Genomic DNA, 10,694 nt, shown 5'->3' with positions numbered 1-10,694 from the left:
TGGAAAAGTGGCTGGTTTGAAAATAAATAAAGACAAAACAAAGATTCTGACAAAGAATATGTTATTAAGACAAAAGGAAGAATTGGCGGATGTTTTGAAAATTCAGGTCACAAATAAGATCAAGTACTTGGGGATACATTTGATAGCAAGATGTATCACACTTAAAGAGAATAACTCTATTAAACTCAAGCAGCAGATAGCACTAGATCTGGCCAAATGGGAAAACTTACAATTGTCATTAATAGGAAGAATATCAACAATTAAGATGGATATATTACCCAGAATTTTATATTTGTTCCAAACAATTCCAATTAGGCTTGGAAAAGATTATTTTGAAGATTTAAATAAAATTGTGTTGAAATATATATGGCAAGGTAAGAAAGCGAGAATAAAGCTAAAACTCTTGCAAGATGCGAGAATAAGAGGAGGATTTAGTTTGCCTAATTGAGAGTTATACTATCAAGCTACAAATCTGATGTGAGTTAAGCAATGGATAACATTAAGAAATACTAGATTGTTGACATTAGAAGGACATGATCTGTTGTTGATGGCATGCTTTTTTATGTTATAAAGGAATCAAAGCACAGGGGTATTTTAGAAGACATTATATACAGGAGTCTCTGTGGTTAAATTGGGAGAAGACTAAAAGGCAATGTTATTTGAAAATTCCAGTCTGGCTATCCACTACTGAAGCATTTTCTTATCCTATAATATATAAAAAGTAACAGTTAGATATGGTGAAATATTGAATGAAACGGGTAAACTTAAATCTATGCAAAAACTAGAGGAACAAGGTATAAAGATGAATTGGTTTTCATATGCGCAAATACATTCTAGGTATGATAAAGATTCTAAAACAGAAGCTTTCTATGATAAATTGATTTAGATAAGATTTTGACAGGTACTGATGAAAAGGTGATTAAAAAATTGTATGGATATTTATTAGAAATTAAACTAGAAAAAGAACAAGTCAAAGAAACAATGATTGCTTGGGGGGAAAATTTTGGATATGGGATTGATTTTGAGAAATGGCAAAAATTGTGGTCTCAAAATTATAAAATGACAATGTCAACAGCATATGAAGAAAATTTGTATACGGTGTTTTACAGGTGGCATCCCCCCCAAAAAAGAATAGCAAGAATGTTCAAGAACAAATCTGAAAAATGTTGGAAATGTCATCAGATACCTGGCTCATATTACCATATGTGGTGGACGTGCGCGGATGCTAAAAAATATTGGGCTAAAATCCACACATGGTTGGAAAAAATGACAAAAAAGTATATAGACTTGCAACCAGAGATATTTTTATTGGGAATTTTACCTGAATTATACAGTAAGGAATTGAAATATTTGACTGTAAATGTATGAACAGCAGCTAGGATTGTATTTGCTAAAAACTGGAAAAATGAGAAAATACCAACGCAGGAGGTAGTTATTAAAAAAATATTAGAATGTGCTGAAATGAGTAGATTGACATTTGAAATCAGAGAACAAGAAGATAAATAATTTTATAAGATTTGAGATTTATTTTATCAATGGTTAGACAATAAAACATGGTAATGAAATATGTAGATTTTTAGAATATAATGAATATATAAAGATGTTTTTATCATAACTATAGTATAAATTATAGGATAGATTTGGAATGATAATATGAATTGTCATAAAACAAATTGTAAAATATGGATTATCTTGTAAAACATGAATGACTAATAGAATAGTCAAATGATTAACAATGATATTAATGTATTTAGGAACATTTGATTGACAATATGAGAATATATACAATGTAATTGTAAGTGATGACTATGAAGTGGATGTACAAAACAATTTGTAAAGCAACCGACACACTGTATGAATATATGTGGAAGATGGCTTGATGTTTTTATGTTGTGTTTGTCTATGTTTGTCTTTAAAAACAATAAAACTTTTTTTTTTTAAAGAAGCAAAATATCTTCAAAGAAAATATGGAAACTGGACAAAGAAAGTCCAGTTGCCTCTTGAAAAAGCACCTTTAGGACAACCATGACCTGGATGACTGAGAATCTCCATAGACATTATCTTTGGGACAATTTCTTCTGTATCATTTTTCTGATTGTTCATCCATTCCAGGCTCTATTTAAGAGAACGACAACATAGGATAAGCTTCCCCAGTCCAGGATCCACTAGATTTAATGGGAAAGTCACCTGCTGACTTTTTTTCTTTTCATTTTCTCCTTTCCTATTTGACTGCCCACATCCCGGATAGTTATTTTAAATTAACTATCAAGCTGATTTTCTTGCTAACAACTGAAAGAAATTGTATAGTTTTATTCACAGAAAGAAAAAAAGGGGCAGAATTATCTGTGATTAGTTGTATGAGGGTAAACAGCCATTATCCTGTTCACTACTACAACTTTTTATGTTTCTTCTTTGGGTTTTTTTAATGACAAGCTTTTATGCAATTATATTTCACATGGGATCATTCCCAAAAGGAACAGCAAAATACAGTTCATTCTCCTGAATTAATATGGATGATGTTTTTATAATATTGTTGAACTCTTTTATCCTGAAATACTATATCCAAAAGCAAAGCTGTTTTCAAGAGCTTTTTCAGTGTCATGTTATAGCAGCATTAATGGCCCCACCTGCAATAATAAAATTATTATTTTTAATAAAAAATGATACTTTTGCTTGGAATGTTCTCAAACACAGTTGCTAACTTGGAAGGCAGTTCTGTCTCAAATCATCAACTGAAACCATTTCCAAATCAGTAGGAGTTCGTTTCAAAGCAGATTCCAGTGAAATGAAGAGAAGAGAAAATGAAATAAATGAAATAAAAAACAGAACCCGAGCTTCCTGCTAACATTTTAAAATCAACTCTTTGTTGAATAAGATCTTTCTTTCATCCAGTACCTAAGGTTTGGATCTGATCCATCCTCTCCAGTATATCTGTCATCTGAACAATAGTGATTATGTATGGTTGTGTTCTATCAAAATGCAATTACCATCATTTTGAGACAGTTAACAACAACCCCCCCCCCCCATATAAATCTGTATGTGGTGGGAAGCAAGGCAGTTCTTCAAAAATGGACCCCGAGATATTTTCACATAACATGCTCGCTCATTTTCAGGTAAATCAGAGTTTACACACTCCAATGTTCTGGATTTGGTGCCACATTGAACTATTAGTGGATTTACTCATATTATTCTGTATCTATCAGTAGCGTAAACATAAAAATGCATACATTGTAGTTGGCCATATCCCAGTATTTGAAATCTATTAAAAATTCACGCTTGTTTCAGATATGAGGGCTGACTAAAAGAAATATATTGGAAGCAAAAATCCATATCTGATTTTCAATTATGGTTTTCCGTCAACATTTTGAATTAGGGTAGACCTGGATTTTTGTTTGTTGTTGTTTTGTTTCTTTACATTGAGGTAAGGAAGACTTTCAAAGTTTGGGAATTGTGGCTATATCAGTTTTCTTGATGGAGAATGTTTCCTCACAATGGAGAAACAAAATATTTTCTTTTGTTTCTCCAATGATATTTGAAACTGTTTTACTCAGATAGTACTGCCATATGCAATCATATTTTACTTCTCTTAATTAATTTAGTGTACTAGAATTATATTAAAAATGACATATTGAACCATAAGCTAATCACATGGGTGAGGCAAAATTGTGGCTGAATACTTTGAGGTTTGGTGTGACATACAAGCCCACAGTCCATCTTGTTCTAATGACTGTAGGCAGTAGATACAGAGCTATTTAATGTTGAGTATTCCCAAGCATGTACATGTCTTGACTGGTCTAACTATACAATGCATTTCTTCTTTGTATGAGAAAGATGGTGGTTCCATTTCTTATTTATTCTTTCCAATTCAACAGAGTGTTGGGAAGAAATTATGTACAAGGGGGCTTAGATCTCTATCCATCTGTCTGCTACAGGATTACTCTACAAAATCAGAACAGAGTGGGATTTAACGTAATGTGTTACGTTAGGAAGAAAGCTGGCAAGAAAAAGGTTGAGTTTTAAAAGGGCAGATCAGGCTGAGGGCTTCAGGAAAAACAATCCAGGAAAAAAATTCCCCAACATACCCCTATGGAAAGATAATTGGGTAGTGATAGTTGCTAACTTTTCCATTCCAAGGCCATTTTCTCCCCCCTCTTAATAGTAGAAGCTGGAGTGGAATATGTACAGCCTTCTTTATAATCCTAGCATACATATACATATAAAGAGATACAGACACAGGGGAAAAAAAACAGAAAGGTACACCAATTGATGGCAAAATGTTACTTCGTTACACAGAAAAAAAAATACAGCTGCTTTCTCTAGCTACTGACTGAAAAAGATTAGAAAACAGTCCAGAGACATGTTTCCCCCTTGTCAATCCTTAAAGATTATTTTAAAATGCTGATTTCGTTAGACATATAAGATACCAGTAGTTGATTGAATTGAAATGTTGATCATGTAAGTAAATCTATTTTCTAAAAGCTAATGTATAATTTTACGTTTGGCAAATCTCTAGGTCTACAATTCCTTTAACTTACCTACAACCCCGCCCCCCCCCAAAAAAATCTCTCCTGCTCACTGTCTATAATTAAGTCTTTCTGATTTGATTGGAGAACACTGATTTTTCTTATTATTATTCTACCATTACAAATCCTTTCCTTAATAAAAGTCTAAGGTCCCTGTCTCATGATTCTGTACCAAAAGCATACACATAGTATTTGTCTGGACTGATTATTCACCAGAGTCAGTTTCAACCCTTCCTTTTTTATGTATCCTTTTTTCTTTTTTGATTTATTTGATTTATTTGATTTTTTCAATCGCTTACAAGATAATAGGTATAAGTATAAACATAGTTATGAATATATGAAATGGATACATATGAGCAAAAATAAAAAGAAACAATAGGACAGGGATGGTAGGTACGTTGGTGCGCTAATGCATGCCCCCTAAAGACCTCTTAGGAAAGGGGTGAGGTCAATAGTAGACAGTCTAAGGTTAAAGTTTTTGGGGTATGGGGAAGAAACCACAGGGTCAGGTTGAGTATTCCAGACACTGAACACGCTGTTGCTGAAGTCGTATTTCCTGCAATCAAGTTTGGTGTGATTAACCTTGAGTTTGAATCTACTGTGTGCTCTTGTATTGTTATGGTTGAAGATGAAGTATTCATTGACAGGTAGGACATTGAAATATGTAATTTTATGTACTATACTTATATCAAACCAAAGGCAGCGTAGTTCTAGGTTGTCTAGGTCTAAAATTTCAAGTCTGGTGGCATAAGGTATTCTGCTACAAGTAGAGGAGTGGAGGACTCTTGTAAAATATTTCTGGACTTTCTCAATTGTATTAATATCAGATAGGTAATGCAGGTTCCAGACTGATGAGCTGTATTCAAGTATTGGTCTAGCAAATGTTTTATATGCTCTAGTTAGTAGTGTGATATTACCAGAGAAAAAGCTACGTAGGATTAGGTTAACAACTCTTAATGCCTTTTTGGCTATGTAGTTACAGTGGGCTCTAGCACTTAGGTCATTAGAGATGAGTACTCCAAGGTCCTTGACAGAGTTTGGATCATCAACAAGCTTGACTATTCAGCTTGTATTTTATTTTCTGATTTTTTTGCCAATATGTAAGACAGAGCATTTATTTGTTGAGATTTGAAGTTGCCATTTGTTTGACCATTCTGATACATAGTCGAGGTCTTTTTGAAGGGTAGCAGCATTATCAGTAGTGTTGAATAGCTTTACATCATCAGTGAAGAGAACGCAGTTGCTCTTAATATAATCACAGAGGTCATTTATGTAGAGTATGAAGAGAATTGGTCCTAGAATGCTGCCTTGGGGGACACCACTGTTGACAGGTACAGAATTTGATAGGACGCTCCCAATTTTGACCATTTGTTGTCTGTTTGACAGGAATGCTTCTATCCTTGCTGCATAGATAGATCTTTTCCAGGACAATCTGTCCCCAATCTGGTCCATTAGGTCTTCCAATGGTCCAGCATTGCCACAGTAACTGAATCCATCCACTTTCTACTAGTCATTTTCTTTTCTTTCCTTCTACCTTTTCCAGAATTACCGATTTCTCTAAAGAGCTACGATTTTGCATTAGTGTCAGATAAGTTAGTGTCATACAGTATGTGTCCTGAATGAGAACTCTGGGTTGATTTGTTCAATAATTTATTTGGTTTTTTTTCCCTTTGTTATTGGTTGTCTTCTCCAACACCAAATATGTAATGTAATATAACATCAGATATGACAATGGGATTCTATTTTCACCATACTACATGCAGATAAATGTTTTTTAATTGATAAATGGCAATTTCTGCTCTCTAATATCTTCCACAATCATTTGAGGTCAGGAGACATGGATGTAGTCCTGGAATATTAATTCTTGTGGTGACAAATGAGTTTAATAATGGCAAAAACTCAAAATCATTTGAAGCTCAGTATCCCTTAATCCTTCTTTTGGAAGCATTTCAGCTGTCCTTAGAGAAGCTATACATCAGTCGTTAAGATCTCGTGTTAAGAGTTCTTCCTCCACTGAGAGTAAAATGAGTCACTAAAGGTTACGGATGCTAAGGAATCTGAAGATATTGTTAAATCTACTCAATAATTATGGTGTAGATTCATGTTGTCTTAATTACAATGCTACTAGATTTAGTTTGGAAAAAACATTGGAATCAGTATAACGACCCCAGGTGTTTGCAGTGCAAGCAGATAGGCTTTTATTTGAATTCTCTCACTCTATAACCAAAGATATTTCACGCTTGGTGATGGTAGGGCACTATCTTTCTATTGTCTTTGACTATCCAAGAAAGTCTCTCAGTTATTTGCTTAGCATAATTTTCATGGCTGAAGGTCAAGCCTTGGCATCCAATGATGGATAAATGACCATCACCATCAGGACATTGGCAAGTAGATCTGGCAGGAAACGTTAGCTGAAAAAGACTTGCTAAGACACACCAATCTGATGAGGCTTGGCAGATCTTTTTTTTTTTTTTGTACTATATGTGCAGGTTGATAGTGAAGATGCCAATTTCTTAGTTTCTTTAAAATATATATATATTTTAGAAACAATATACTTGCTTTGGAAAGTAAGATTTAAATTGCTTAAGGTACAGTAGCTGGCATCTCTTGCACCCTCCTGGTTTTTTTTTTTAATGTATTCTCTCAGCTCTGTTTCTTTTCATTTATTTATTTCATTTATTACTGTTCTGTTGGTGGGTCTTGTGAGTAAAATTCTGTGCAATTGCTCTACAGTTGGGAGAAGCATATAAGCACACTTCAGATATTCTCCGTAGTGAATATACAGGCTCAGTCATTATTATGTAATGTACATGTGTATGCATTTGCATCATTGTATCTGCAAAGCACCAGTTAGAATCATTTTCCTAATTACATATCCGGTCCTATTCCATTCACTCAATTTGATAAGAACAAAGTAAATACTTTTGGAATACAGTATTATGGAGATGACTCTTAATGTATCATGATTCTGTTTAAAATTGTTCTTTCTACATTCTGCAATGAGTAATAGATCTGGGTTTTGTTTTTTGTTTTTTTTGCCATTGTCTTAACCGAGACCAGTGAGAACACCAAGATTCGGATTTCTTTGTTTTACTATTATTTAAATTGAAAGAACTGGTTGTGACTTAACTCTGGACTTTGACTGTGAAATCTAGTCAAATGGAAGCAGCAACCAAAATACATTGATTTGTGACATTTAATTATATGTAGAAGAGGGACTTTCATAAAGTAACTGTTTCATCAAAATATGAAATTCGATGATAAAGCAAAAAGTTCTGCCTTTTCATAATTGTGTAACAAAGTGACATACAAACAAGATATGACCTTTGTACTATGGTGCATGTTTTATCACTCATTTTATCACTCATTTATCACTCATTTCAGGGCTATAGATGTCTGTTGGTCTCCACTATTAATAAATATTACTTATCACTAACAAGATAGTTTCTTGATGATGAGAAGGAAGGCAAGGTTCAACTGACAACCAGAAAAGGTAAGGTATGTATTCACTACTTCTTGAAGACTGTTGGGCCAATGTTACACGTTCTGTAGCAAACTTTTGTTTAGAAGTTTTGATCCTTATACTACAAACTTTAGGACAACTTTCCCTTGTATCAATCTTTTGCTGCTAAAATCTTTTTGCTGTTAAAAAGTCAAGAAGAGCTATACTTGCCACTATCTCCAAATCCGGCAACAAAATCCTAAATGGGATGCTTGTCCACATCTTCAGTCTTTCTGGCTTGAAATGGGCAAGTATGTGCCAGACATGTTCAGTTAATTATAAGTTGGTTTTTCTTCCTTTAAACCCATCTGACAAACTTGTCTGGCAGAGGTCTCCTTCTTACAAACAGCTTGCCAACAATCAATATACCTTCTCTTGCTAGTCACAGTGCCAGTAATGTAAAAAACAAAACAAAATCCATCCAATTTGATAAAATAGGAATTGGTAGAGCCCACGTCGTACCCTGGAGGAGTACAACATTAGGATGCAACAAGATAGCTGCACTCTGATTTCTGGACTCTAGTGTTTTTCTGATCTTGGTTGTTTGTTTGCAGATGTTTCATTACTCAACTAAATAACATCATCAGTGCGAGTGTAGGGTTTGCTCCTAGTCAAAGTAGTTTGCCTGGCAAATATTGGTAGCGTGCTTTTCTTTTGGGGAGTTCCTTGGCTAGGATATTGTTTTCTGCTTGCTTGTCTGGTATTAATCCCTGCTTTTCTTGGTTTGGGCTGTTGGATGCATGTTTCCTCATAATTTTTTCTCTCTCTTAAATGGTAAGTAAATATGATTTATTTCTATGTGTCTTATTGATGGCTGATTTGTCTGAATGCCAAACTTCCAAAAATTCTCTAGCATTTTTGGATTTGCTAGATCCAGAATGCTGAGTTTCCTATTTGGAACAATGGTTGATTTTTATTGTATCTTCTGACTGCTCATTGGTGCACTCTGCTGATCTTCTGCCTGCCTGTGGCAGGTGCAGCTTTACACAATATGTTGCAATTCTTCCACAACACCCTAATCAAGAAATTGCAAGGAGAAAAATCACAGGGCAATTAGCTGCAGGGCAATCTAATGTATATAAACAGGGGGGAAACCTCACACTCAAGTAGTACTGATGTTACCCTACTTGGATAATGAAACGTCTGCAAGCAAAAAACCAAGTACAGAGAGTACCAAAGACACCACTATTAAACTATCTCTTTTATTTGGGACTTTGAATTGTTAGCTAGCTCATGGATCTGGCTTGTAGTTGGATCTTTTTTGTCTTCTCCTCCCTCTTTAGAGGCCACATCCAGATTAAAAATAAAACCAGGAGAAAAAGCTCACTGAAAAAGCTGGGAGATATTGCCACTTGCACAACAGTTAATAATTACAACATGTTTCCCCCAGTTTTTAAAATGAAGATTCTGAGAAAATAGGAAGACTTTGAACACCACTTAGGATAGATAGCATTACAGCAATATCTCACTTCCAGAAGTTCTGCCTACTTAGAATTAATTGGATTGCTTTTTTTTAAAACCAACCACACTTTTTTCAATATTCCATCTTAAAATAAAGTTTCGGATGTATGCTTTGCACCATTTTGGAAACCAACCAAGTAATGTTTTTCTTCTTCCCTATTCACCAGTACATTATATTGACTGAACTGAGTCTAACATGTACACTCATGACCAATCTTGCCTAAAACCTTATTCAGGCGGGTAGAAAACCATATTTGTAATGCCATAGATAAGATTGTTCAAGAGCTTTCATTCTGAAGTTGCTATTTTTAGAGATGTTTTTTTAGATGCAACACATTCTACAAGCAAAGCAGAATAATACTTCTTTCCCAAGGAGACATGAAGGCAAAGATAAAATTAAATATGGAGAAAAAGGTCAGTTTTTAACTGGCCCTCCTCTCCTCTCCTTAGTATAATTTGTTGGAGCATCTCAGATAGTGTGGTATCTTAGTACTGTCTTCTCTAATTTTAAAATGTGTTTGCATCAATTCAGGGTTGATTTGTTTAAGAAACCTATTATTTTTTGGATAATACAAATTAAACACCAAAGGCAAATTGTAAATAAGTATTTTTTAAAGAATAGCATGAAGAGGTATTTCAAATCTTTCAATGGTAGATTAGAACCACACCTTTGCTTTGTTCAGTAATTTCTAAATAAATTACTGTGGGTTTAATTGTAAGAGGCCAATTCATGAGTTCCTTATATTTAAAACTATAGGGGTCTTGATTAATATGCTAAATATATCTAAGGTGAGTCATAATTAAATGTATTTACTATTAGAGATTATGAGTATAAACAAGTCTAGGGACTTTATAATCATTTCTAGACAAGACTTGATTGAAATTAAGGCAATCAAGGGTTTTTCCTATGCTACCCCAGACACTTGGCAAAATAATGACGACTACAGTACATTCACAGAGCATAAGACTGTTTTTTACTAATGACTTATAGCATCTCCATGACATCACCCAGCCATCACTGAAGTGATATAAAGTCTGTCTTTCATTAGTTATTTTACCACAGTGATAGTTTTGAGTGTAGAAGTCTCAGTTGTTTGTGGACAAATTACATTAATCTGTGTACTGACTTAATCATATTTTCTGGGGTCTTGGGAATCTAGACCATATATTAAGTTGCCCTCAAGATTGCTTGAGGAATATGGTGTAAA

The sequence above is a fragment of the Pseudonaja textilis genome, chromosome 1 (assembly GCF_049901715.1).
Source record: "Pseudonaja textilis isolate UNSWEBS1 chromosome 1, rPseTex1.2, whole genome shotgun sequence".
NCBI classification, from domain to species: domain Eukaryota; kingdom Metazoa; phylum Chordata; class Lepidosauria; order Squamata; family Elapidae; genus Pseudonaja; species Pseudonaja textilis.
Note: the sequence above shows the minus strand (reverse complement) of the source record.